General features: G+C 39.5%; 1 long non-coding RNA gene and 1 pseudogene across 1 annotated transcript; both read right to left on the bottom strand.

Annotated features, from left to right (window-relative positions):
• Positions 1–398: 398 nt before the first annotated feature.
• LOC140014353 (uncharacterized) lies at positions 399–1482 on the bottom strand. Its single transcript, XR_011821102.1, has 2 exons — positions 1398–1482; positions 399–511 (listed from the first exon to the last, which is right to left on the bottom strand). It is a non-coding gene; the product is annotated as an uncharacterized lncRNA (long non-coding RNA).
• A 741-nt stretch (positions 1483–2223) lies between these two features.
• Positions 2224–27229, bottom strand: part of LOC140014165 (uncharacterized) — a 36672-nt pseudogene continuing 11666 nt past the window's right edge.

Genomic DNA, 27229 nt, shown 5'->3' with positions numbered 1-27229 from the left:
TTTGTTGTCACTAAACACCTTTCAACAGTGACAACATATTGTCGTCAATATAGAATTTAATTCAATTACAACAATTGTTGTCAATAAAGACATTTGATTTACTGACATTAGGCACTTGTCATTGGACAAATGTGATTCATTTACAATATCTTGTCACTGTGTAGTTTGATGTATTTCTTGCCAGAGTAATATAAAAAAATGGGAGCCACCAACAATGCTTAATGAATAACAAACACATTCACCCATTACAATAGAAAATGCCAAAATATTATAATAATCCTTCCAATATCATAATCATGTGCAACATCACATTATAAAGAGTTTGACAAGTAGTATTAGAATGAGTTGTATCATATAAGGCAAAGGAGCAGTACAAAACGAATCCAAGTCCCAAAACATTTTTGTGTTATACGAAACATTTCCTAAGCATAAGATAGCACTATAACCAGTTTTTGAGCTAATAAGTAGCCTCGGCTACTCATCTTCCAAAACTCTAAAATGTGCAATATATCTGCAGTAGAAAAATACAATTATTAGTAGATGACAAAACAAACTTGAGACAAGGAAAATCAAATGAGGATTCACAAAAAATAAAGTCTCATTTATTTAAACTCTCATCCAAATAGTGACTACATAAAGAGCAGAATAAGAGACAAAATAAAAGCAAAGATAGCTCTTAATATGCACATAGGAACCAATTATAGAGAGTAAAAACCAAGTATTGTCACAGACAAAGAAAACTCTTAATATCAAAGACGTATAACAGCCTTCAAATTTCCTAAATAAAAAAACAAAAGTAACAAGCATTTACTAAATTCTTTGGCAAATTACATGTTAATATTGTCACAGACCAAGGATTAAGGTTCAATAACTTATGCTATTTTTGAATCGCAACAGCCACTGTATCTATAATAAATATGCCTTAGTCACAATTTAAGGTCTCATATATGCTGGAAAATTACAAGAGTGTCTCATTTACAAAAATAACACAATTTAGACAAGTATATATAGTTGAAAATAGGCTTATGCTGCAAAATCACTTGTTGTCCATAAAAGGGCAGCAAGTAACATAATGAAGACACGGCAGTTAATTTAATCTTCCCAAACAACAACAATGAAAAGTAAACAAAATGGAACACAGCCATATTTGAGATTGTCATGAACTGGAGCAAGAACACAAAAAAGTACAAAAAAAATCATAGTAATTAGTCTTAGCTATTAAATCACATTAACCACTGTGCACCTACATATGCATTATATACATAGTGCATTTAGTAGCTGTATAGCAACATTTCAATTTTTAGGATGATTTAGAAAGTATAAATTTATAGTGAATTGGATTGGCTATAAATAACAGAAAAAAAGAAGCAAAGAGGAGATAGAGAGTATAAGGGTACCACAAGCGAAAATGGTAGCTTGATTGGTAGATTGTAATATCCTAGACCCAAATCCGAATCCGAAGCCTCTGTCAACAGGTTCAATTGCTGCAAATAATAACAAAAATCAGTCGACTGCAGGAGACATTAAGAAGCTAACTTGAAGCTAATACTAGCACTAGAAAACTATAGAAGGAATTCTTGGTCCTAAAACTAATTGAGAGCCCTCTTGGCCAATAAATCAGCAAACAATAATGCAAAAAAAAGGAAGCTAAATCAATTACTCTCACACAAACAACTCAACTAAACCATGCAAAAACTTCCAAAAGGAAGGAAAAGAAAATTACTCCTATCATATTCATTAATTGGCAGGAAAATCAAACACAAATCAGAGACCACTTGTAGCTTGTTTATATGCAAATGTCTCCTAGAACAAAGTGAAAATTGTCACTTTTACAGAAACTTTGTTGACAAGACCCAACCATTTGAAACAAGTCTAACATAGATAGAAAGGAGTATATACTTACCCAAACATCACAATAATTGGGAATTCCATGGCAGGGACCAATAGCATCAGCATAATGAGCTGCAAGACAATAACAAACCAATGATATCCCTACGAAATGATAATGTGCATTATAAGCTCGAAGACAATGAATAAAATGGTAGCTGTAGTTCTTATAAGAAAATGTTTGCATATAAAACATATGTTTTCTTCTTTTAATTTTGATACTAATCTATACTTGTACCTAATTACATTACAACTACATATTCCAAGAGCACTACATAATCATCAAAACTTACATATTCATTCGATTTATTTATTTATATTTTTTTTAAGTCCAAATATAAGCAATTGGAACACCTATTCATATCACAGTAATAATGATACACAACTTTCAGGCTGAGTTCCAAGTTCAAAATAAGCTACTCATTACTCGCGTATAATCTACACCTATACCTACATAATTCCACATACAAACTCACATTCAAGAATTAAAGCAAATTATCTCATTCACTTTTGATATCACTTAGAAACCAAAAGGATCTCAGGCTTTTTAGCCTTACTGGGTGTATTAGCATTGGAGGTAGCACTGGCAGCTGCAGCTGCAGCAACAGCCTCGCGTGCCCTGTTATCTAGCTAAATCAGACTGTTAGTCGCCAAAATGGCCTGCGGGTTCAGGTCATGGGAGGCCCAGCATACAAGCTCCTTATTGCCACTGAAGTTGCTGCTTTCACATCCTCTGTAATCAAATGCCCTAGCAAGCAGTGCCCAAAATCCTCAATGCCGGCTGTAATAACTCCCATGGCAGCGGAATTCTCACCCCCTGTGACCGCAACTCGTCATCCCTCCCCTTACTTCGCAAATGCCGAATATCTTCCACAACATCCTCAATCTCATTGTGACCCCTCGAGTCACCCGAAAGCCCATGGCTACTTTCAGTAAAATTATCAGGTTTTTGGGTAGTAAAATCATCGAAATCAGATTTACAAGGGCAATCCTGACTTGCCCAATCTGCCGAAAATTTGTAAAAATCAAGCTTTGACCAACTGGGCATTTGCGAGATCTGCTTATAATAACAATCAAGGGCAATGCCTACAATGGAAGCTCGTTTAGTAGACTTCACCGCCATCTGGGGTTCGAGAGGAGGCGATAGAACGCCGACTAGAGGCCGAGACGAGGGGTTATTGTTAATGGGGTTCGATTTATTCGAAGGGGAATTTCGAGAGGAGTGATAAAGAGAAGGTTGAGAGAGATCAGGGATTGAAATGAGCACGGGTATACCCGAATGAGCCTTGACTTCAGATGAGTAGAGGACAAGAAGGACAGCTTCGAAGCCGGCGAGATTAGGGTTGGGGGAGATAGCGGATGTGGTGGAGGAGGAGTGGATGCGGGATAGATAGAAGGAGGAGAGGAGAGGGATATAGTAGAGGACAACGAGGCGGAGTTCGTGTGAGGACTCGCAAATTCCTTGTATTTTTTCCTCAAAAATACCCTTTTATTTGAAAATTAGTATTTACCAAAGGCCACTACCCAAATATTTCACATTAAGTGTAGATAAACCTAGAAAATAGGGTTTTACGCTTCGGTTTAAAGTTTGGAGCAAAATTAGGGTTTTCGCGATTTTTCGCCGGATGAATTTTCGGTACAGAGTAAGGATTAAATTTGAGGATTAAAAGTGACTTTTAAGTGAGAAATAATATGTGATTGGTAGCAATGATATAAGGTTAGTGAATGGGAAGTAAAAACCCTAGTACGTGAGTTTTTAAGAAAAACGGCGCGAACCGGCGGGTCCCGCGCACTACCGTTTGAACGCACCACTTGACTACCATTTTTTCTTACCAAACAAATTTATTGAACTTGAGCAAAATATCTTCTCTCTTGGCAGCAAGCTTGACCGAAATTTGTGGCTCATAAGCAAGGGAAAGAAAGAGAAAAATTAGTGGCCAAGATTAGGCCAAGTGTTGGGCAATTTGTGGACACCATTAGTTCTAATCCTTTTGGCTTTAATATAAGACAACTTAGCTTCATACCTCTTCATATTTCTGCCAAGGGAGCTGAGAGAGAGAGAGGAGAAGAACAAGAGTGAACTTTCTTCATTTCTTCTTGATTCAAGCTACAAAGTGAGAAATCAAAAGAACTAAACCGATTAAACTTCTCCTTGACTGATTAGCTAGTGTTTGGTGGTGAAATTTTGGAAAGAGAAGGCTTGGGCTACACTTGGAGAACTCATATTAAGGTAAGTAAGATGATATCTCTCTAAATTTTTCTTTCAATCTTGGTTAAATTAAGTCTAGTAACTTGAGTAGTAGTGGAATCATGTATGCTAGCATGTTTGGAAGTTTTTTCCCTCTTTATATGATGAACTAGGGTTTGGAAAATTCTGCCCAACTTGTTGTATGATGCTTGTATGTTACAATTAATGTTGTATAAGATGTTTTGGTAGTGTGAGAAGTGAGAAATTGGGGAAAGTTGCACTAGAAACTACAAATTTCAGATTTCTGGAAATTCTAGCTTCCATTCTGTCCGGTTTGGTAACTGCATGTTAGAGGCCGAATTGGCCTTGGGTCAAAGAAGGAAAGTTGTAGAGAATGGTATTTTGTAGGTGCCTGTAAATTTCAGCTCAATCGGAGCAACGTAGGTCATGAAAAGTCCGAAATACCCTTACTGTTTTAAGTATTTCCCAAGCAGTCCGTGTGATCAGTTAAGTCCAGTTTATCACATTTTTCGACTAGGATCCATTCTGATTTAGCTTTTTTCCAAAACATGAAAGTTTTAGTATTCTGAATTAGCTTTCAAATGCCTCTAAGAACACCTGATTCGGACTTGTGTACTCTGAGTTATGTCCATTACAGTGTTCTGCGTTTAAACAGCCGACGAATTGGTTTCTAGTTTAGTAATTCGAGAATTTGACCAAGTTACATTAGAAACTGGACTAAGTGACCTTCATGAACATTGTAACCCTGAGTCTTACCTTCGAAACGGCATAGGTTACGTCTTAATCCGATAAGCGTAGCCTCGGATACGTTATTTCCGCTTTCATACGTCAAATCTGTCTTTTGCTAAATTGAATTTCTGCACTTGTTATTACTGTATTTCTTATTCTTATGATATTGTGAGCCTATGGAACGGCTCTTGACTTGAATTGCTTATGTGTGATGTTGGGTTGTGGTTGAGGAAAAATAATGAAGCCAAAATGGCTGGAAAATTAGGTAAACACAAAGGGCGTGCTGCCCAAATTTTAGCCCGAGGTCTAGGTTTCTATTTGAACTTGTATACTTTTGTTAGGCCAATACCATGACCGGTTTTCCATTTTAAAACATGATTTTTCATCCTTGGGTTCAAACAACCCTCTTCTTACTTGAAAGTCATCTTTACACGTTTTACTCTTAATTAGTCGGGTATCTTCGTTTCCCTTAAATGTTTTGCTCGATAAACTGTAATATGTTCTCTTGTTCAACCTTAGGTTTCATTGGTGACTAAGGGTAATATCCGGAAGGATTTTGCATGTTATTTTGCATATCTAGGTGAGTGTTCCTTATTTGACTTTATGGCTTGTTGTTATCATTTGCTAATGTGTTAATTGCTTTTAATGATTTCCAAAATGAGCTTTCTAGGCGAGTGTGTACTTTATCGCACTCGACCTAAATAACTGTGCAATTTTCAAGGATTTAATGATTGAAATGTTACTTGCGCATGAATGTAAGCCTTTTGGGCTGAACTGGCCATTGCCCCTTGTTACCGGTCGTCTCGAGCCAGAAGCGGACTCGGTCGGGCGATTAGGGACTTGGGTGAACGTTTGGTATACTCGAGTATTACCGTGTAGGTTGGTGGAGACTGGCCAACGGTCAGGACGGGGGTGAATGAATGAATGAATGAACGAACGAACGAACGAGGGTTTATTGATAAACGAAAAATGCATTTTCTAATGATTGGAGGAATAAGGGGAAATGTCAGGAGAACGAATGAACGAAATAACGAATTGCTCCTTGTGAGCCGTATCCTTTTAATGAATGTGTTACTATCGCTTTCGATTGTAAATGTTTCTTGAATTATTGATACTCCATGTTTAATGTATTGGATTGATTATCTGATTATGTGTTCGGAACCTCACTGGGCTTTTAGCTCATTCCTTTAGTTTTGTTTTCCTTACAGGGGAAGGCGAGCGAGGACGTGAGCTTGAGATAGACTAGCCAATCTAGTTTTGTTTCTTTTGTTTCTTTTGTAGCGGTTCTCGCCTAGTGCTTCGCACGGGCTGGACGTATGAAGGATTGAGAACCCTTGTATATTTGATGTTTATATTCTCTTTTGGGTTGGCAATGTATATAAGTTTCGCTTTAAGTTTGGATCAATGCCCTATTTATTCTAGTGATTTATTTCAATTTTTAATTGAGAACTGTAGCGAACGACTGAGTCCCGGCGAGAGCTGGGCAGGCGGCCCGCCGAACCCTCTGGTACGCCTTAGGGGGAGGTGGGGTCGTTACAAGTGGTATCAGAGCTTAGGCTTCAGATCTCTGTAGTGTATCCTAGATTAAAGATTAGGATACCGGACTGTGGGATTTGATTGGACTTAAAAGTTAAGCGATTGAGGGATAAAATTTATAGTTGCTTCGCGTGGTTTCTACGTGGAGTGACCCTGGACTAAGTGGTGAATAAGTATGAGGGACTAAGTGAAGCTATGAATTGCGAATGTTATAGGCCTTAAATCTTTCTAATGGTATCTGAGGACCATAGATAGGTATGTCAGGTAGGAATTCCGATTGTAGATCGTTTACTCTTGGGACTGCAGCTCGAGATGTGAATTATCTTATTTCGGATTCTCGTGCCTGAGTACTCTATAGTTGAGGTGCTGCTAAATACTTGAGACTTGTATTTTGGGAACATGAACAGACTTTGTCTGACTAGAATGAGCACAAGAGGTCAGGGACATCTAGTTTGGATAGTAAGTGACGTGAGAGACCGAACGGGCTGATACTGGGACGACTTCACCTTCTCCTTTTGATTTACCTGTATATTGTTACTCCATGACGTTAGTATACCTGTATGTACATGGTTATCTGTCCAACTTGATATGTATTTGTGTATTTGCTTTAGACAACCGACAAGTTCCGGACTCGTCTGAGGCAACTGAAGGTAAAATTTCGAGGGCGAAATTTTTTAAGGGGGAGAGAATGTGAGGACTCGCAAATTCCTTGTATTTTTTCCTCAAAAATACCCTTTTATTTGAAAATTAGTATTTACCAAAGGCCACTACCCAAATATTTCACATTAAGTGTAGATAAACCTAGAAAATAGGGTTTTACGCTTCGGTTTAAAGTTTGGAGCAAAATTAGGGTTTTCGCGATTTTTCGCCGGAAGAATTTTCGGTACAGAGTAAGGATTAAATTTGAGGATTAAAAGTGACTTTTAAGTGAGAAATAATATGTGATTGGTAGCAATGATATAAGGTTAGTGAATGGGAAGTAAAAACCCTAGTACGTGAGTTTTTAAGAAAAACGGCGCGAACCGGCGGGTCCCGCGCACTACCGTTTGAACGCACCACTTGACTACCATTTTTTCTTACCAAACAAATTTATTGAACTTGAGCAAAATATCTTCTCTCTTGGCAGCAAGCTTGACCAAAATTTGTGGCTCATAAGCAAGGGAAAGAAAGAGAAAAATTAGTAGCCAAGATTAGGCCAAGTGTTGGGCAATTTGTGGACACCATTAGTTCTAATCCTTTTGGCTTTAATATAAGACAGCTTATCTTCATACCTCTTCATATTTCTGCCAAGGGAGCTGAGAGAGAGAGAGGAGAAGAACAAGAGTGAACTTTCTTCATTTCTTCTTGATTCAAGCTACAAAGTGAGAAATCAAAAGAACTAAACCGATTAAACTTCTCCTTGAGTGATTAGCTAGTGTTTGGTGGTGAAATTTTGGAAAGAGAAGGCTTGGGCTACACTTGGAGAACTCATATTAAGGTAAGGAAGATGATATCTCTCTAAATTTTTCTTTCAATCTTGGTTAAATTAAGTCTAGTAACTTGAGTAGTAGTGGAATCATGGATGCTAGCATGTTTGGAAGTTTTTTCCCTCTTTATATGATGAACTAGGGTTTGGGAAATTCTACCCAACTTGTTGTATGATGCTTGTATGTTACAATTAATGTTGTATAAGATGTTTTGGTAGTGTGAGAAGTGAGAAATTGGGGAAAGTTGCACTAGAAACTACAAATTTCAGATTTCTGGAAATTCTAGCTTCCATTCTGTCCGGTTTGGTAACTGCATGTTAGAGGCCGAATTGGCCTTGGGTCAAAGAAGGAAAGTTGTAGAGAATGGTATTTTGTAGGTGCCTGTAAATTTCAGCTCAATCGGAGCAACGTAGGTCATGAAAAGTCCGAAATACCCTTACTGTTTTAAGTATTTCCCAAGCAGTCCGTGTGATCAGTTAAGTCCAGTTTATCACGTTTTTCGACTAGGATCCATTCTGATTTAGCTTTTTTCCAAAACACGAAAGTTTTAGTATTCTGAATTAGCTTTCAAATGCCTCTAAGAACACCTGATTCGGACTTGTGTACTCTGAGTTATGTCCATTACAGTGTTCTGCGTTTAAACAGCCGACGAATTGGTTTCTGGTTTAGTAATTCGAGAATTTGACCAAGTTACATTAGAAACTGGACTAAGTGACCTTCATGAACATTGTAACCCTGAGTCTTAGCTTCGAAACGGCATAGGTTACATCTTAATCCGATAAGCGTAGCCTCGGATACGTTATTTCCGCTTTCATACGTCAAATCTGTCTTTTGCTAAATTGAATTTCTGCACTTGTTATTACTGTATTTCTTATTCTTATGATATTGTGAGCCTATGGAACGACTCTTGACTTGAATTGCTTATGTGTGATGTTGGGTTGTGGTTGAGGAAAAATAATGAAGCCAAAATGGCTGAAAAATTAGGTAAACACAAAGGGCGTGCTGCCCAAATTTTAGCCCGAGGTCTAGGTTTCTATTTGAACTTGTATACTTTTGTTAGGCCAATACCATGACCGGTTTTCCATTTTAAAACATGATTTTTCATCCTTGGGTTCAAACAACCCTCTTCTTACTTGAAAGTCATCTTTACACGTTTTACTCTTAATTAGTCGGGTATCTTCGTTTCCCTTAAATGTTTTGCTCGATAAACTGTAATATGTTCTCTTGTTCAACCTTAGGTTTCATTGGTGACTAAGGGTAATATCCGGAAGGATTTTGCATGTTATTTTGCATATCTAGGTGAGTGTTCCTTATTTGACTTTATGGCTTGTTGTTATCATTTGCTAATGTGTTAATTGCTTTTAATGATTTCCAAAATGAGCTTTCTAGGCGAGTGTGTACTTTATCGCACTCGACCTAAATAACTGTGCAATTTTCAAGGATTTAATGATTGAAATGTTACTTGCGCATGAATGTAAGCCTTTTGGGCTGAACTGGCCATTGCCCCTTGTTACCGGTCGTCTCGAGCCAGAAGCGGACTCGGTCGGGCGATTAGGGACTTGGGTGAACGTTTGGTATACTCGAGTATTACCGTGTAGGTTGGTGGAGACTGGCCAACGGTCAGGACGGGGGTGAATGAATGAATGAACGAACGAACGAACGAACGAGGGTTTATTGATAAACGAAAAATGCATTTTCTAATGATTGGAGGAATAAGGGGAAATGTCAGGAGAACGAATGAATGAAATAACGAATTGCTCCTTGTGAGCCGTATCCTTTTAATGAATGTGTTACTATCGCTTTCCATTGTAAATGTTTCTTGAATTATTGATACTCCATGTTTAATGTATTGGATTGAATATCTGATTATGTGTTCGGAACCTCACTGGGCTTTTAGCTCATTCCTTTAGTTTTGTTTTCCTTACAGGGGAAGGCGAGCGAGGACGTGAGCTTGAGATAGACTAGCCAATCTAGTTTTGTTTCTTTTGTTTCTTTTGTAGCGGTTCTCGCCTAGTGCTTCGCACGGGCTGGACGTATGAAGGATTGAGAACCCTTGTATATTTGATGTTTATATTCTCTTTTGGGTTGGCAATGTATATAAGTTTCGCTTTAAGTTTGGATCAATGCCCTATTTATTCTAGTGATTTATTTCAATTTTTAACTGAGAACTGTAGCGAACGACTGAGTCCCGGCGAGAGCTGGGCAGGCGGCCCGCCGAACCCTCTGGTACGCCTTAGGGGGAGGTGGGGTCGTTACAGTTCGGAGTCAGCGGAGAGGAAGGTGTCGTATAGCCACAGGCAAAGAGAGTCGTCGTCGGAGCCGGATGAAGGGGAGGAGAGGGAAGATGAGATGGAAGAATAGGCGGCGGAAGAGAGTAGGAGGGAGCGGGCAGGGCGGTCGGAGTCGGCAAGGAACGAGAGAACTAAGGAGGTTTCGGGGAGAAGAGTGGAGAGGAGATGGATTCGAGTGCGGGCTTTTGATATGGAATCCCACCAGGAGTGCATCGAGTCGGAGTTATTTGCTCCGGCAGCGATGCGGTGGGGAGCAGGACCACCGTTTTGGTGGTTGAAGGAAGTGGAGTTAGATGGGTTAATCTCGGTGGAAGAGGTGGATGAAGAAGGGGATCCACTCCTACCACTATAGCTAATTAAAACCTTCACCTTCGTCCCCAAACTCAATCTCTCAAACTCGTTTCCACCACCAACTCCGCTGAAAACCTTTATCTTGCACAATAAAAAAAATAAAGTAATGGTATTCACAACTAAAATAATTTTAGTAGAGATGATTTCGCCCATAACTCAAACAATATCCAAAAAACTTGGGCACAAATTTTCATGTCAAATTAACTGATAATCATTCTAAGTTAAGTAGTCACAAGTTTATTTACACTAATGAATTATTTATTTATTCAATTATTTTTATTCTAATGAAGTTATTACATATACAAGAAAATTAAATTAACAAGGAGGCTCATAAGTATATAACAGTTAAAATCATTAGAGAACACATAATGATTACAAAAACACAATGCTTTTTTTTTATTTTTAATTTGGTTTGAAGCATAGATTTTATTGTTATAGTATTATTCTTTATTTTTTAGTACAAAAACACAAATTTTCATCAATATAGGTGGCAAAATTTGTTAATTACATATAAGTGAAAATATACTTTTATAATTTGCAAATATTTTAGCCCTGCAATTTTTTATAATTGCAGCACTAAAGTACATCATTAATTGAAAATAACGAAAGTCAAATTCTATGGTTATAACAGACTTTCATTAAAAATAATCAAATGCTATTAATAAGACATTATTGTTAAGTCAAAATCAAAGAAAATTTAGTGATGACATAATGTTATCACTAATTTATTCAAGATTATAATGACAAGAAAAGTCGTCACTAATTAAATTGCTAGTTTTTAATATTGTCAATTGCTAGTTTTTAATACTTTTGTGAAAAATATTGATAATGGTTGAGAAAATTTTGTTACATTACCGCAAGTGATAAATGTACTTTTGTTCTTTTTGAAACATTTATTTTAATGTTTAATTTTGTTTAAAACTATTGTACTAGTATAGATTTGCAAGACAAAACTTAAGTTCTCAATAGTTAAAAAATTCATTACAGAGAAAACACAAAGTAGTAGTTGCAAAATGTGTATAAATTACAAATATTTTAATGTGTATAAATTACAGTTTATTTTAATGTTTAATTTTGTTTGAAACTATTTTACTAGTATACATTTGCAAGACATAGATTTATGGGTAATTTCTTTTTTTTTTGCTTTCACATATTTAATTTATGTTAAATACAAAACCTACCAGTTTCCCTTCCATAAAAATATTAGTGCAACACTTTTTGAATTTTACTTACAAACATTTATGTATTTAACATAAATTAATGCCCATAAAGAGCAGAATATTTATTCATGTAATGGAGGAAACCCACAAAGAGTTGGTACTTTATGGGCCATTTCTTTTTTTAAAAAAAATTTAATTTATGTTGAAAAGATAACCTGCCAGTTTTCGTTTTGTAAGAAATCAGTGTAACACTTTTTGAATTTTACTTACAAACATTTCTAAATTTATCATAAATTATATGTTTGAGAGTAAAATGCCCATAAAAAGTTGGTACTTTGAATAGATAATGCTCATTTGCCCATAAACTACACTCCCTGAAGGCTATTTTGTTAATTACTTTGTAGTACTTTGTTATTCCTTTGCTAATACTACTTGGCATGTAGTACAAAGGATAAATCTGGCATAAATTTCTTATTCCATTGATAAAAAGACTTGTCTGCCTTATAACTATTGTAATGAAAGATATATCTTTAGAGTTTATAACAAATTATTACTTAAATTTGAGAAAATTATAAAATATTTATGCATAGTTTATCAAGATACCATTCACAATTTCCTAATAAAAAAATAGGGGCTAAATTGTAAAAGTTAGGGTGCCATAATAGAAATAATAAAATTGGTGTATTACATATGGGGGTTAAATTGCAAAAGTTAGAGTGCCATAGTAGAATTAATGAAATTGGTGAATTACATATGGGGCTAAATTACAAAAGTTAGGGAGTAATAATAGAATTAAAGAAATCGGTGTACCACATATGGGGCTAAATTGTAAAAGTTAAGGTATCATAATGGAATTAATGGAATTTTTTACAACATTTGGGGCTAAATCGCAAAAGTTAGGGTGGCATAGTAGAATTAATGAAAGTGACTTAGAAATAAGTACTTTAACAGTGACGATCAATTCTTGTCACTAAATCCGAATCGGTAGAGTGACAGTGACGATATTAGAAGTTGTCACTATATAGAGCATTTTAGTGACAACTTTTTCAAGGTCGTCACTGAAGACTTAGTTGCTTTGAGCAATTATGACAACTTTCCTTGTCATCACTAAACAACCACGTTTTGTGACGACTTTTGTCGTCACTAATGACCATATTTCTTGCAGTGTAGTTTGTGACGAAAATAACGGGTCGTCAATAAACATTTAGTTGCTTTGATGCAATTGTGACAACTTTAGGTGTCGCGACTAAAGAAGCTCCTTTTGTGACGACCTATTGTTATCACTACAAAATGTTGTCACTAATAACTTTTTTTTTAGTGATCAGTGACGACAACAAAAAGTCGTCCGTAAATAGGCCAAGCAATAGTGATGATGTTCTTAATGTCGTCACTATTGTGTGTTCTAAACACTCCCGCGCTCTTGCTAAATCTTGGCGGGAATTTACTAGTGACGACTTAAAGTCGTCACAAATGAGTTGGCTCCCATTAGAGGTTTGTGACGAGTTAGAAAGTCGTCAATAAAGGATCCACTTTTGTGACAACTTTTTTTCGTCACAGAGAAAAGTTGTCACTGATGACCAATTTTCTTGTAGTGAAAGGGGTTAGCGGACTGCATGTCCAACTCTCGCCAGGACTAACAGGACAGTTCAAAGCGACCTAAAACGTTTCGAAATATACAAGCGCGCTTAAACAAGTCAAAATCACAAAATAATAAAAAAATAAAAATCGGAGCTGAACATGAATAGTGTCTGCCACGTCAGAATCCGGTCGGATTTTCGGCCGAAGAGCAAAGCTGGATTTCAAAAAATCCCAAGGCAATCCGACCGCCAATCCGGCCAATTTCTGGCCGGATTCCTGGCTAGATTCGATCCTGTTCTTTCCCGCCAAAATTTTTCCTTTCGCCGTTTGAAATCCGAATCTGTCCGAAATCCCACCAAACATCAATCAAACATATACACCTTGAAAGTAAGCATTTACAAGCCAAAGTAGCATACAAAAGTTATCCAACAAGTTTATACATGTACGGTTTGCAAATTACAACTCAACGAATTGGTTGGATCAAAATGCACTCAGGATTTTGCTCAAAAGGAGCTATTCAAAATATGTTCACATAAGCTCAACTCGGCAACCAACGTTCATAGCCTTTCCAACAGTATTCAAACTCCTGTAAGGAAAACAAAAGGAATAGAGTGAGCTTACGCCCAATGAGATACTACCACTTCAAGCAACGAAGTTCATATAAGCACATAGTATTTCATTCCAATTTATCTAGTAGGAAGTAAACCAAGAGCACACATCAACAGAATTGGTAAAAGGATACGGATGGCTCTCAAGAGCCCCTTTCCTCGCTTGTATACTTGATCGGACTTCATTGACCCTCCGTCAATGTTTACCATGTAACTAACCGTAGGCTCCACTTTACTTCCATTCTTTCCACCCAACATTCCTCTACCGGGCCCGAACTCCAGTCAGTATAAACACAGTATTGTACTAAAACAATTTAATCACAGTTCAATTCAAGAATACGAGTGGCTTCCAAAAGCCAAAGCCACTTGAGCTTGATCATACGAGAGTCTGTTGACTCTCCGTCAATGTTTGCATTTAAAGAATACAATGTCCGTAGAACTCCACTTTCTCCAATTCCCGTCCACCAGTCAACCCCCTTACCGGGCCCGAACTCCTCAAACAGTAACTAAGTAATACTCGAGTATACCAGTTTCTAGTTTTCAGTAAACAGTCCCCAAGGTTTATCGGCCTTCTCGACCAAGCCCTTACCGGCTCGATACGACCGATTCACCTATAAAGTTGGGTACCCAAACAGTAGTAGTAGTTGATGGGATATCGTCCAAACAACTCAAACACAGTCACATATAGAGAAATCATATCTCATAATAGCAGTATACAGAGCCTCAGTGGAAACAAGGGAGGTCGAGTGAGATAAAGTACACACTCACCTCAATTTTTATCAAAATAATGTTTGGCTCAAACAGTCGCAAATCCAGTATTCAGATATTTCACATAGACAGTTAACAGGTAGTGGAACACTCACTTGTCAAGCAACGTAGTGTTCAAACGTCAAGTCCCTTGGTTACGTTCACCACTATTTACCAATTCTAGGGCAACGAGTGAAATCATTAACAAACTAGGTTCAATTCCAACCTAAATGTGAGCTCATTAGGTGACCATGTGAGTGGTTAAATCTACTCAATTCACCATACAAGTTAGACCCAAAATGCAGTAAAATTTCATGAAAAAACAAGTTTAACAAGTGCAAGAAAGTTGGGCAAAAGAAAAGTTTCATTCAAACTCAAAATGTTCTTCGCGGGTAAAACAGTCGGGCCTATGCAGTCTTAGGAAAATGACTATATCTCACTGTAGGAAGGACGGACTCAGGTTTTGTCAGTGGCGTCGAAAACTAGACACACAGGGCTTTCCAACGGTGGCAAATACACACTCTAGTTTGTCTCCTATTAGTACTAGTAGCTCGAACAATTTGGCTATTTTTCAGTTCTAATCAGCCGTAAAACTTTAGCAAAGTTGCACTAGTTCTTGATGCTATCTTTACTTATTTTGGTTCAAATTCATCCAAATCAATCCCCTAGGGTTCATATATAGGGGAGCAAGTTATCTAATACCATTGGAGCTCAAAATGTAATATACAACATAATTAAGAGGATCAAAACAGTCTAGCCAACCAAAGGAGCCAAATCAGTCCACTATTAGCTCATAACAACCCCTTTTCTTGCTTAATTTTCATTTTAACTCATACCAAACCTTAAACCAATGCTTATCCAAGATTCTTAGGCTTAAAAAAGATGTAAATGAACCACAATATCAAAGAGAAACCTCTCCTACAAAATCGGTCAACCCAAGAGAAACAAAACAGTCCACTAGTTCTTCATGTAACACCAACCTTCATCCTAACCTTGTTTTTCACTTAAACAACATGTCAAGTGTTATCTTTAACTAAGAAAGGGTCTAAAACATGTTAATACTTCAAGAAAAACCATGAACAAGGATTAGACAAAACATCAAACACATGGTAGACAACCTAACCAACCCTACTACCGCTTGTTTAGTTCAAGGAGATTTACCACAAACATCACTCAAACAACTTCTAGTTTGCCATTAAAACTTAAAACATTTCATATAACACAAGAAAACTAGGATTTAAGATTTCATGTACCTCTCTTATATGAAACTTGAAGCACCAAAACAAACAACCAATCACCAAAGTTCTAGGCTTGAAGCACACCCTAGGGTTCAAGGTAAATCACTCACCAACTCAAGCTCTTTCTCTTATGATTTTTGTTCAAGATCAAACTAAGGTTGTAATAGCAAGAAGATGGAGTTTTCTTCCTTCCTTGAGAAGCTTCAAGATGGCCAGCCAACATGAAGAAAAATGGAGCCAAGTTTGGTTTAAATTTCCTCTAATCCTTTGGTCAAACAAGATGTGTGGTTAGGGCTTTGCCACTTGGCTCAAACTTGGCCCTTTCTTCCCTTAATCTTTGACTAATGATATTTCTACCCTCCAAATGTACCAATACCTATTTAACACCTTTAAACTATCATATAAAGCCCCTACCACAAATAAATGAATACTTGGCCAAATATATCTAATGAACTAAATAAAAAAAAATTTGCCAAGTCTAGGAAATGTTACAATTCAAGTAAGAACAATAAAGTGCAATGCAAGGGAAGTGTTGTGAGTGATCTAGTTATAGGATAATGTAAGTAATTTGTGGGAGAATTTTATTCCTAAGTAAGGGTTCTCACAGACTAAGTAGGAGGAGGAACAGACGGCGTGGGCTTGGTTAAATTTTGTATGAGAGTTTAATGAGAAATATCTCCCACCTTTAGTCCAAGAGAAGAGGGAGGATGATTTTATTAGGTTGCGTCAGGGAGTCTTAAGTGTGTCCGATTATGAAAGTCATTCACCAAGTTGTCCAAATTTGCTCCCAAATTGGTAACTATGAAGCAGAGAAGAATAAGGCGTTTTATACAGGGGTTGAATGTGAAAATTCAACAGGCTTTGGCGGCAGCTCAAATTAATACATTTACAAAAATTCTTGAGAAGATCCAAAGGATTGAGAATGCGAAAGCATAGGTAAAGGCTTTCCATGCAAAGAGAAGAGGTGTACCTAGTAGTAACCATGGACATGGCAAAGGTGATCAGAGTATGCCACCTTCTAAGATGGGAAAAGGGCCGGTGGTGTGAAACTTCCAGGGACATCCAGAGGAATGTCTCTGAGTGGAACCCAAGGTGGAAGAAGACAACCAAAAGATGCCTCGCAAGAAGGCCACACATCAACTCCTCGTTTATCTTGTGGATATTGTAGAAAGTCAAATCATACTGAGGACAATTGTTAGCGAAAGGCATGGAAGTGTTTACGATGCGGGAATGCTGAACACCAGTTTGCAACCTGTCCACTCACTAGTGAGACCTAGCAGACAGACAGGTCGAACCCTAGGCAGACAAATGTAGGAGGGAACAAGCTTAGGGTGCTAGCCAGAGTATATGCCCTAAACCAACACCAAGTGCCTAACCCATCTGAGGTGATAGAAGGTACGATCCCTGTTTTTTATCGTTTGGCTAAGATTTTGATAGAGTCTGGTGCCACTCACTCTTTTGTGAACCTTAATTTTAATTGTGCCATTGATGTGAAAGCTGAGAGATTACCATATGATTTAGAAGTGAAAACACCTGCAAGTGATCAGTATTTGCTTGCTAACGAGGTGTATAGAAACTGTAAAATGTGGGTTGGTGAGTGAAAATTGATAGTATACCTTATAAATCTAGCCATTAATGGGTATGACATTATTATAGGAATGGATTGGTTGACCCGCTATTGTTCTCGGTTAGATTACAGAACGAAGGCAATTGAGTTTTGCATACCAAGTGAAGCAACCTTAAAACTAGATGTGAGGGGTACTTTAACCTCATCTGCCCTTATTTCAGAAATTCGAGTAAGAAAATTGTTGAATAAGGGGGCATAGGGATATCTAGAATTTTTAATTAACACCCCAGGAGATAAGATTAAATTGCAGGATGTGCCGTGATAAATGAGTATCTTGATGTTTTTTCTGATGAATTAATGTCATTGCCTCCTGAGAGAGAGAGAGAATTTAAGATTGATTTAGTATCTAGAACTATACCTATCTCAAAAACCCCTTATCGGATGGCGCCCGCTGAATTTATAGAATTGAAACTGCAATTGTAGGATTTGCTAGAGTGGAGATTTATACAAGAAAGTGAATCACCTTAGGGCACTCCAGTGCTCTTTGTTAAGAAGAAAGACGGGAGTTTACAATTGTGTATCAATTATCGGGGCTTAAATGCGATGACTATTAAGAATAATTATCCTTTGCCCGACATTGACAAATTATTTGACCAATTGCAAGGGGCTGTGACGTTTTCTAAATTAAATCCTACACAAGGATAGTATCAGTTAAGGATTAAGAAGAAGGATGTGCCAAAAATTGCTTTTAACACTCAATATGGGTATTATGAGTTTGCAGTGATGCCTTTTGGATTAACTAATGCCCCAATAGCATTCATGGATTTAATGCATCGGGTGTTTAAACCCTATTTGGACCAACTTGTACTGGTATTCATTGATGATATTTTGGTGTATTCAAAGACTAAGGAGGAGCATGAGTGACATTTGAGAATGGTATTGCAAACCCTAAGAGAGCATCAACTATTCGTCAAATTTAGTAAGTGCGAGTTCTGACTAGAGAAAATATCATTTCTAGGCCACATAATCTCAAAAGACGGATGTCGCGCCCCATTTTTGATAAGAAAAATAAATGGTTTGAGAAAGATGTTTTTGATTCAATTTTTGATTGAAAAATGATTTTTTGTGAGTTGAAAAAGATATGGGTCTAATATGGGACTTGAAGAAAGCGACGATTTGACCCAAAAAATAGTTTTTAAAAAGGGTTTTTGAATGAGGAATTGGAGTCGCCACTTGGTAATGATTAAAGGTGTACCAAGTCACCTAAAAAAAAATTTTTAAAAGACAAAGTAGTAAAACCCTTTTAAAAACGACTCCTAGTCCACGTAAGCCAAAGAAAAAGGTTCGGGAGTCACGTTTGACAAAGGGGAAGGCAAGGATAGAATCCAAGGCACCCCTTTGACCTAGCCAAGGCTAGTTGCGCGACTTAACCTTACCTTTCCTAATTTTCTACCCAATGTATGTATCGCACGTTGGATATGACTATATGAATGCAAAACGGAAAGGAAAATGCAATCCTAAATTCTATGATGTCTCTTGTGAGGCTTTTGGTCCCAAACCACATGAATTGTGGCGGCCAACAAAGGAAAACCTCATAGAGGTCGATTAATGCAAATGAGAGTTCAAATTTAAGTGTGCAAGTGTGAAAGTGTATGAAAGATGCAAGAAATGTAAGTGCGAGTGTGCGAATGTATAAAAAGGTGCATGTGTGAAATTGTATAAAATTCAAGTGTTTTTTGTGTGCAAGTGTGTAAAAATAGAATAATAGATATATAAGGTAAAGTGGAATTCTATTTGTGAGGTGAAAATGAGCACGTGATAAGAAAAATGTAGTGAGAAAGTATGGTTTGAGAAATGTGAAAAAATGTGGTTAAAATAGTATGTAGGTGATAACAATGAAAGTATGACCCTAGAGGAATGCAACAAGTTGGGTACGGGGATGACACCTAATTTTCGACTTTGATTTTTCCTCGGATTAGAAGGTAAAACTAGCGTGCTAAGGCTATCGAGTAGCCACACTCGCTCGTTTCCCTTATCAAGAGGGGATTTTCACGCAAATGAACCCTAACTAGCATGAGATGCAAGTCCTAAAGTGAAGGGGAAGGGGTTTGAGGAACATACCAAATGATAAACTAAGGAAAAATGCGTGATATGTGGTGATCATGCACTTCATGAAAAAAAGGAAAAAAAAACCTATTGGGTCTAGCATTGGACTAGCCCCTCCTATGAATTCCGACTAGCATTGGACTAGTGGAAACTGTGAGAACCCGTAAAAACCCTAATATTTTCCTAGGGTTTATTTCCCCTTTAATTGCGTAATTTTGCATTTTCTGGCTTAAAAATATTTTCTTAGTGGATTTTATGAGCAATTATAGTTTTAAGATGATTTTTCTAGCATTGGTGAAATTTTAGAAAATTAAGAATAAATAGTGGACGTGGGACCCACTAGTGCGAAAAGTTCGGAAAAATTCGGCCAATAAGGTTAAGTTTCGGATACTGTGTAAAATTTATCGGGTGTTAAGGGATAAGTAGAGTGTGTGAAGTGATTGATGTGAGAGAGAAAAGAAGGATAGGAATGCATTTAATAAGGTGCCACGTGTCATTTTCTTATTGGTTCAACTTTTAAGAATTACTATTCATTGTCTTGACTTATTTGACCAAGGGATTAAATATCCAAAATTCACCAAAAAATCACCATTTTTCTCTCTTGTTTGGCCGGCTCTCTCTCTCACTCTTGCAAGAAGGAAAACTTCTCCAATCTTCAAGTTTCTACTAGCAAATCATCTCAATCAAGGCCATAAACAAGATTTCACTCCATAAAAACTTTCCTTCTAGTGCTAGCAAGTTGTTTGGTGAACTTTGTTTGAAGGACTAAGGTGCTCCACATCTTCCTCTCTCCTGTTTCTTGGTAAGTGAAGCTTGAAACACCCTACTACCTTTAATGATGGTTATATGATGCTTAGAAGTGGCATGAGTGTGTGAAAATGTGATTTATTTCTTGATTTGAAGAGTTTTGGTGAAGTTTTTATTTTATTGGGATTTTTTCTGGTTTAATATGATCTTGATGTTGGGGGCTTGTATGATGAATTGTAATGGTTGGAAATGACTCTAGTGAGTGTGAATTGTGGTTAAATGCAATCAATTTTGGATTTGGTGTGAAATTTGAAAAGTTAGGGTTCTTGAACCACAATTCTGTCCGGTTTTAGATCACTGGGTTAGAGGCCGAATTGGACTTTTCTCAAAACATGAAAGTTGTAGGTATTGATGTGTATAAGGTGCCTGTAAAATTTCAGGGCATTTGGATTAGTGTAGAGTGAGTTATGACGAAATTACTGTAGCTGTTCTGCTTTGATCAGAATGCGAAAACTGAGTTTGTATTTGGCCATTTTGACTGGTTTTGGTTTGGATTTTGGAGTTGGTGTCTTCTGATGAAATGTGGATGGATGACTTAGCTAACTTATGCCTTTGGAATTTCGGCATTTGGACTTGTATGGACTGAGATATACCGATTACAGTTTTCTGCGTTTTGCAAACCTGTTTTGGGAATTCTGGTATAGTATTTCGTATATTTGACCTAGTTGTGTTAGGAACTGGATTGAGTGGTCTTCTACATTATTGTAGCCCTGTTCCATAGCTTCGAAACGGTGGGTCTTACACCCCCAACCGATAATTGTAGTGAGAGTTGTGCCATTACCGCATTATGACGTCAAAACCGGTTTTCTTATCAAGGCTTAAGTTAAAGCCCTTTCTTAATTTCTGGTTTGCTATCATGCTTGTATATGTTTATAGAACCCTATTGGGGTTGTGAATTGGTGTTGTTTATGGCTCGGCATGGAGTCTTATTGTATGTGTTGCATGATTCTAAGGCGTGAAGGTAGTGCATGACGGCTTGGTGATCGTGGTACATGAAATACCACTTACTTGCTTTGTGAGTATACTACTCACTTACTTGTTATAATGTGGCTTTGTGCTATGTGTATTTGATGCCTTGAAGGCTTACTTGGTTATTGGAAATGATTGAGGTGAGGGTGTACTTGATCGCCCTCACCCCTTGTGATTTTATTCATGGCTAGTGATTGTGTTTTACTGAAATACTGCACTGGATATATGAGATACTGCATTCCATTCATGGAAACTGATTTGGTGTCGTTAGACGAGTATCCAATGTCTTTACTGCATTTATGAGCTCAACCCCGTGTGGTAGTTAATTGGATCGAGCCGGCGAGGGCTTGGTCGTGAAAATTATCATGCCACGGGGACTGTACTGGGGAACCTTGTGGTAATGAGACCCTTGGTTCCGGTAAACTCGAGTATTACCAAAAGCTACTGAAATGGAGTGCGGGCCCGGTTGGGGTATGTTGGGTGGAAGGAATGGAAGTAAAGAGTTGTCTACGGTTTGGTATTTTAACATTGACGGAGAGTCAATGAGGTTGGTTCAAGATTGCAAGCGTGGAAATGGGCTCTTGAGAGCCGACCGTATCCTTTTACCGTTTTGCTTCATTGCTTATTTGTGCACTTTAAATGAAGGTTCATTCTTATATGACTTTGATTGCTTATTGGGTGGTATACCACTGGGCTTTGGCTCATTTCGTGTTATTTGTTTTCCTTACAGGGATATAATTGCTTTTGAAAATGGACTGGATAGTCAATTGCCATACTGAGCTTGTAAATGTCTTTTGTATAGCTCTTGAAGTGAAACCCTAATGTATAACGGGTTCATTTCCTTTTGATAGGCAAATCGAATGTGTACTCCTTAATGAATGGTTTTGGCATGCCATTATGGTTGTAAATGTTGATTTCCATTGTACATATATGCTTGGCTATGGTTTAGATAAATTTCGGCTTCGGTTTTCGTTTTATTTTATTTTATTTTATTTTGTGTTTTGACTTGTTTGCGCGCGATGTTATGTTCCGGAACGTTTTAGATTGACGTAAACCGTACCGTTAGTCCTGGCGAGAGCTGGGCAGGCAGTCCGCTAACCCCTTTGGTTCGCCTTAGGGGAAGGTGGGGCTGTCACAGGTGGTATCAGAGCGTAGGTTTGAATTAGCCTGGGTGTAATAGAAGTGCTCGACTTGAGGGTTTTATTGATTATGGTTTTTAAGGTTATTCATGTTGTTTATTCCTTTGCTATAGGATGGATGCCAGTGGTGACCCGAGTGACCGTCCGGCAGGAGATCGTCCTCGTAGCACGTTGCCGCCGATTAAGTATCAACTTAGGCAGAAGGGGGCCGTGGTCCGTTGGAGCCCGGCCAGCCGCGTTCGACAGTGTGGGTGTCGTAGCAACTTTGCCTACCCAAATACACTAGTTTTGTCGGTGGCAAAGGAACGCGAGGAGTTTGCTAAGGAAAATACTAAGCTTGAAGCTGTGGTTGCTGCGTTGGAAGCTGAGGTGACTCAGGCTAAGGCGACCAATGAGAAGCAAGCCTCGTGTATTAAAGAGCTAGAATATGACGTGCAAGAGGTCGAGGAAAGAGTTGATGATCTATGTGATCAGTTGGGAGATGCACGCGAGCGCGGGACTAAGCGAGCTCGTAAGGTCAGGGGTCGTGCTGAGGCGATCCTTAACTTATGCGACGACGGACTCGAGGAGTCTAGTGACGAGGCCTCATATGCTGGGGCCGAGGCTGGGGAGGAGTCTACCCCATCGCCTGGGTCTCAGACCCCGGCGACTGATTAGACCTTGATCTTAGAGGCTTCTTTTGGCTAGTGGTGGCTCTTGTATGTATATAGGGATAGGGATAGTGCCTTAGCTAACCGTTGTGGATGTAGAGTTAGCTATGTGTAAATCTCTTTTGATAGGCCTATCCGCAGGTGGATCTTTTGTGTACGTACGTGCTTTGGCCGTACCTGACTGACTGCTTGTATATATGTGTTTGGCATGTATATATGTGTTATTGTGTTTATGCTTGGACTGTATAAATGTGTTTTTGTGCAAAACTTAAGTGTTACTTATATGCTTTGTTATTGCTTTGGTTTAGTACTTTTGCCTAGACCAAGTATACCTTATGGAAGGAACACGGAGTGGACGGGGACGTGGGCGTGGTAGGCAACCCACACCAGTTAGGGAAACGGGGGAAGCTTCTACTGGACCAAATCCTGAACCCCAGATAGACCCCAACGTTCAAATAGCTGTTGCTATGCAGCAAATGACCAACCTACTTGCACAGGTAGTGCAACAACAGGGCCAAAACCCAAACCCTAACCCCGGAAATCCTGGTAACCACGTTGAGAGCGAGGATAGAGCTCTTGAGCGTTTTCAAAAGTTTTTCCCACCAAAGTTTATTGGGGGACCCGACCCTGACGTCGCCGAGAAATGGCTGGAGAAGATGGTTGATATATTCGCGGCTTTACACTACCCGGACGAACGGCAGGTCACTTTTGCCGTGTTTCAACTCGAAGGAGCTGCCCGTTCCTGGTGGAACGTAATTAGGCAGAAATGGGAGCTAGAGCAGACACCGAGGACATGGGTGAACTTTATACGAGAGTTTAATGCCAAGTTTTTCCCTCCTCTAGTCCAGGAGAGGAAGGAAGACGAGTTTATCCGGCTCCGGCAAGGGGCTCAGACTGTGGCGGAGTATGAGAGCCAGTTTACCCGCCTGTCCAAATTTGCGCCTGAATTAATCATGACTGAGCAAAGACGAGTGAGGCGCTTCATTCAGGGCTTGAACGTTGAGATCCAGAAGGACCTCGCGGCGGCTCAAATTACCACGTTTAGCGAGGCTATGGAAAAAGCCCAACGAGTTGAGAGTGCACGGCTTCAGGTCCGAAACTTCCAGGCTAAGAAGCGTGGATTTCCTGGGAGTACGTCTGGGCAAGGTGAGAAGAGCACTCCCTCCAAGTTTGGACGAGGAACTGGAGGTGGTCGTCATTCTGGACCAGGTAGAGGGACTCCGTTCAGGGGCGGCCAAGCTGGGCGAGGGCAAAGGGGAAACACCCAGAGTGGCTCGGCTTCGGCACCTCGTGGGCCCTGTGGGCACTGTGGAAAGCTGAACCACACCGAAGACAACTGCTGGAGGAAACAGGGGAAATGCCTGCGGTGTGGAAGTGCGGACCATCAGCTGGCTACATGTCCGGTCCTGAAACAAGACGGAAAAGGGAGCCAACTACCGTCGAGGACCAATACTGGATCGGCCAAGGGAGACGGATCCAAACCAAAAGTTCCGGCTAGGGTATATTCTTTAGAGCCTCACGAGATTCCAGAGTCTTCCGAGGTGGTGGAAGGTACGATCCCTATTTTCCACCGCTTTGCCAAAGTTTTAATTGATCCTGGTGCCACTCATTCGTTTGTTAACCCTGATTTCATGTGTGGCATCGATATAAAACCTGCTAGCTTACCATATGACTTAGAGGTTAGTACACCTACGGGGAACCAACGTTTGGTGACTAGTATGGTTTATAGAGATTGCGATGTTTGGGTAGGTGAGCGGAGGTTTTTAGGAGACCTGATTAGCTTGTCCATTAAGGGGTACGACGTGATTCTGGGAATGGACTGGTTAGCCAAATATAACGCCCAACTGGATTGTAAAACGAAAATAGTTGAATTTCGCATTCCTGGCGAGGCAACCTTAAGGTTAGATATAAGGGGTAGGTTAGCCTCATCTGCTCTCATTTCGGGCATTCGAGCTAGGAAACTGATAAGTAGAGGGGCGTAAGAATTTTTGGCCTTCTTAATTAACACCCCTACGGATAAGTTAAAAGTGGAAGACGTGGCCGTAGTGAGGGAATTTCCGGATGTGTTTCCTGATGAGTTAGTGGCCTTACCTCCGGAAAGGGAGATAGAATTCCGAATAGATCTTTTACCTGGAACCGCACCTATCTCCAAAACCCCTTACCGAATGGCGCCTGCAGAACTTAAAGAGCTTAAGTTGCAATTACAAGACCTTTTGGAGCGGGGATTCATTCACGAGAGTGAGTCTCCTTGGGGAGCTCCTGTTCTATTCGTGAAGAAAAAGGATGGAACTTTGAGGATGTGTATTGACTATAGGGGGCTGAACAACGTGACGATCAAGAATAAGTATCCACTGCCCCACATCGACGAGTTGTTTGACCAGCTGCAAGGAGCAGTGGTCTTCTCGAAGTTGGACCTCCGACAGGGATACTACCAGTTGTTGATTAGGAAGGAGGACATTCCGAAAACTGTTTTCAATTCAAGATACGGGCATTACGAGTTCGCCGTTATGCCCTTTGGACTGACTAATGCTCCCGCCGCCTTCATGGACTTAATGCATAGGGTTTTTAAACCCTACCTGGACCGATTTGTCGTGGTGTTTATTGACGACATTTTGGTCTACTCTAAGTCACGCGAGGAGCATGAGGAGCATTTGAGAGTGGTGTTGCAGACGTTGAGGGAGCATCAGTTGTATGCCAAGTTTAGCAAATGCGAGTTCTGGTTGGAGAAAGTAGCGTTTCTAGGGCACGTGATTTCCCACGAAGGTATTTCGGTGGACCCGGCGAAGGTTGAGGCCGTGACAAATTGGAAGAGGCCAGAAACCCCCACGGAAATTCGTAGCTTTCTAGGGCTAGCTGGGTATTACCGAAGGTTTATTAAAGATTTTTCCAAACTGGCAGGACCTTTAACTGACTTGACAAAGAAGCATGGCCAGTTTATTTGGAACGGCCGATGCGAAACAAGTTTTCAGGAATTAAAGAGAAGATTGACCATGGCTCCGGTACTGGTCTTGCCAAATGGAGTGGACGGGTTTGCAGTATATGCAGACGCGTCGCGAGAAGGATTGGGATGCGTTTTGATGCAGAACCGGAATGTGATTGCTTTTGCCTCTAGGAAATTGAAGCTTCACGAGCAGAACTACCCGACTCACGATCTAGAATTAGCTGCAGTTGTGTTTGCTTTGAAAAAGTGGAGGCATTACCTATATGGGGTGACCTTCGAAGTGTTTTCGGATCACAAGAGTCTTAGATACCTTTTCTCCCAGAAGGAGCTGAACATGAGGCAACGAAGATGGATGGAATTTCTGGAAGATTACGACTGTACGATCAATTACCATCCGGGAAAGGCAAATGTGGTAGCAGATGCCTTGAGTCGTAAGGTGCAAGTAGCAGGACTAATGATTAAGGAGTGGGATTTGCTAGAATCCGTGTGTGAGTGGAAACCCTGTCTTGGGAGTCATAAGGTGATATTTAGCAATGTAAGGGTGACCTCCACTCTACTGGAACGTATAAAAGAGACGCAAGGCGAGGATTTGATGGTACGGAAGTGGAGAGAGAAAGTGGAAAAGGGAGAAACAACGGACTTCAATTTGAGTCCTGAGGGTCTTCTGAAGTATCGGAACCGAATTGTAGTACCAAAGGACGAGTCATTGAAAGCAGAAATTCTGGAGGAAGCTCATAGGTCTAAGTATACAATCCATCCGGGTAGCAGCAAGATGTATCAAGACCTGAAGGGAACTTACTGGTGGGATAATATGAAGAGGGAAATCGCGCAGTACGTGCAGAAATGTCTCATTTGCCAGCAAGTGAAGGCAGAGCATCAAAAACCATCGGGTCTGTTACAACCCTTGGAGATACCCGAGTGGAAGTGGGATAACATCACCATGGACTTCGTTTCCGGTTTACCGAGGACGCAAAGAGGTCACGATGCCGTTTGGGTGATCGTTGATCGATTAACCAAGTGCGCCCATTTCTTGCCGGTGAACATGAAGTACTCAATGGACAAATTGACCCGATTGTACATGGATGAAATTGTAAGGTTACACGGCGTGCCTGTGAGCATTGTCTCTGATCGGGATCCACGGTTTGTATCGCGATTTTGGCAGAAGTTTCAAGAAACCCTGGGGACGAAACTCAACTTGAGCACTACTTATCATCCTCAGACGGATGGTCAGTCAGAACGGACAATTCAAA

Source organism: Coffea arabica, chromosome 9c (assembly GCF_036785885.1).
Source record: "Coffea arabica cultivar ET-39 chromosome 9c, Coffea Arabica ET-39 HiFi, whole genome shotgun sequence".
Lineage (NCBI taxonomy): Eukaryota > Viridiplantae > Streptophyta > Magnoliopsida > Gentianales > Rubiaceae > Coffea > Coffea arabica.
The sequence above is the reverse complement of the archived record's forward strand: the minus strand, read 5'-3'. Positions and strand labels throughout refer to the sequence as shown.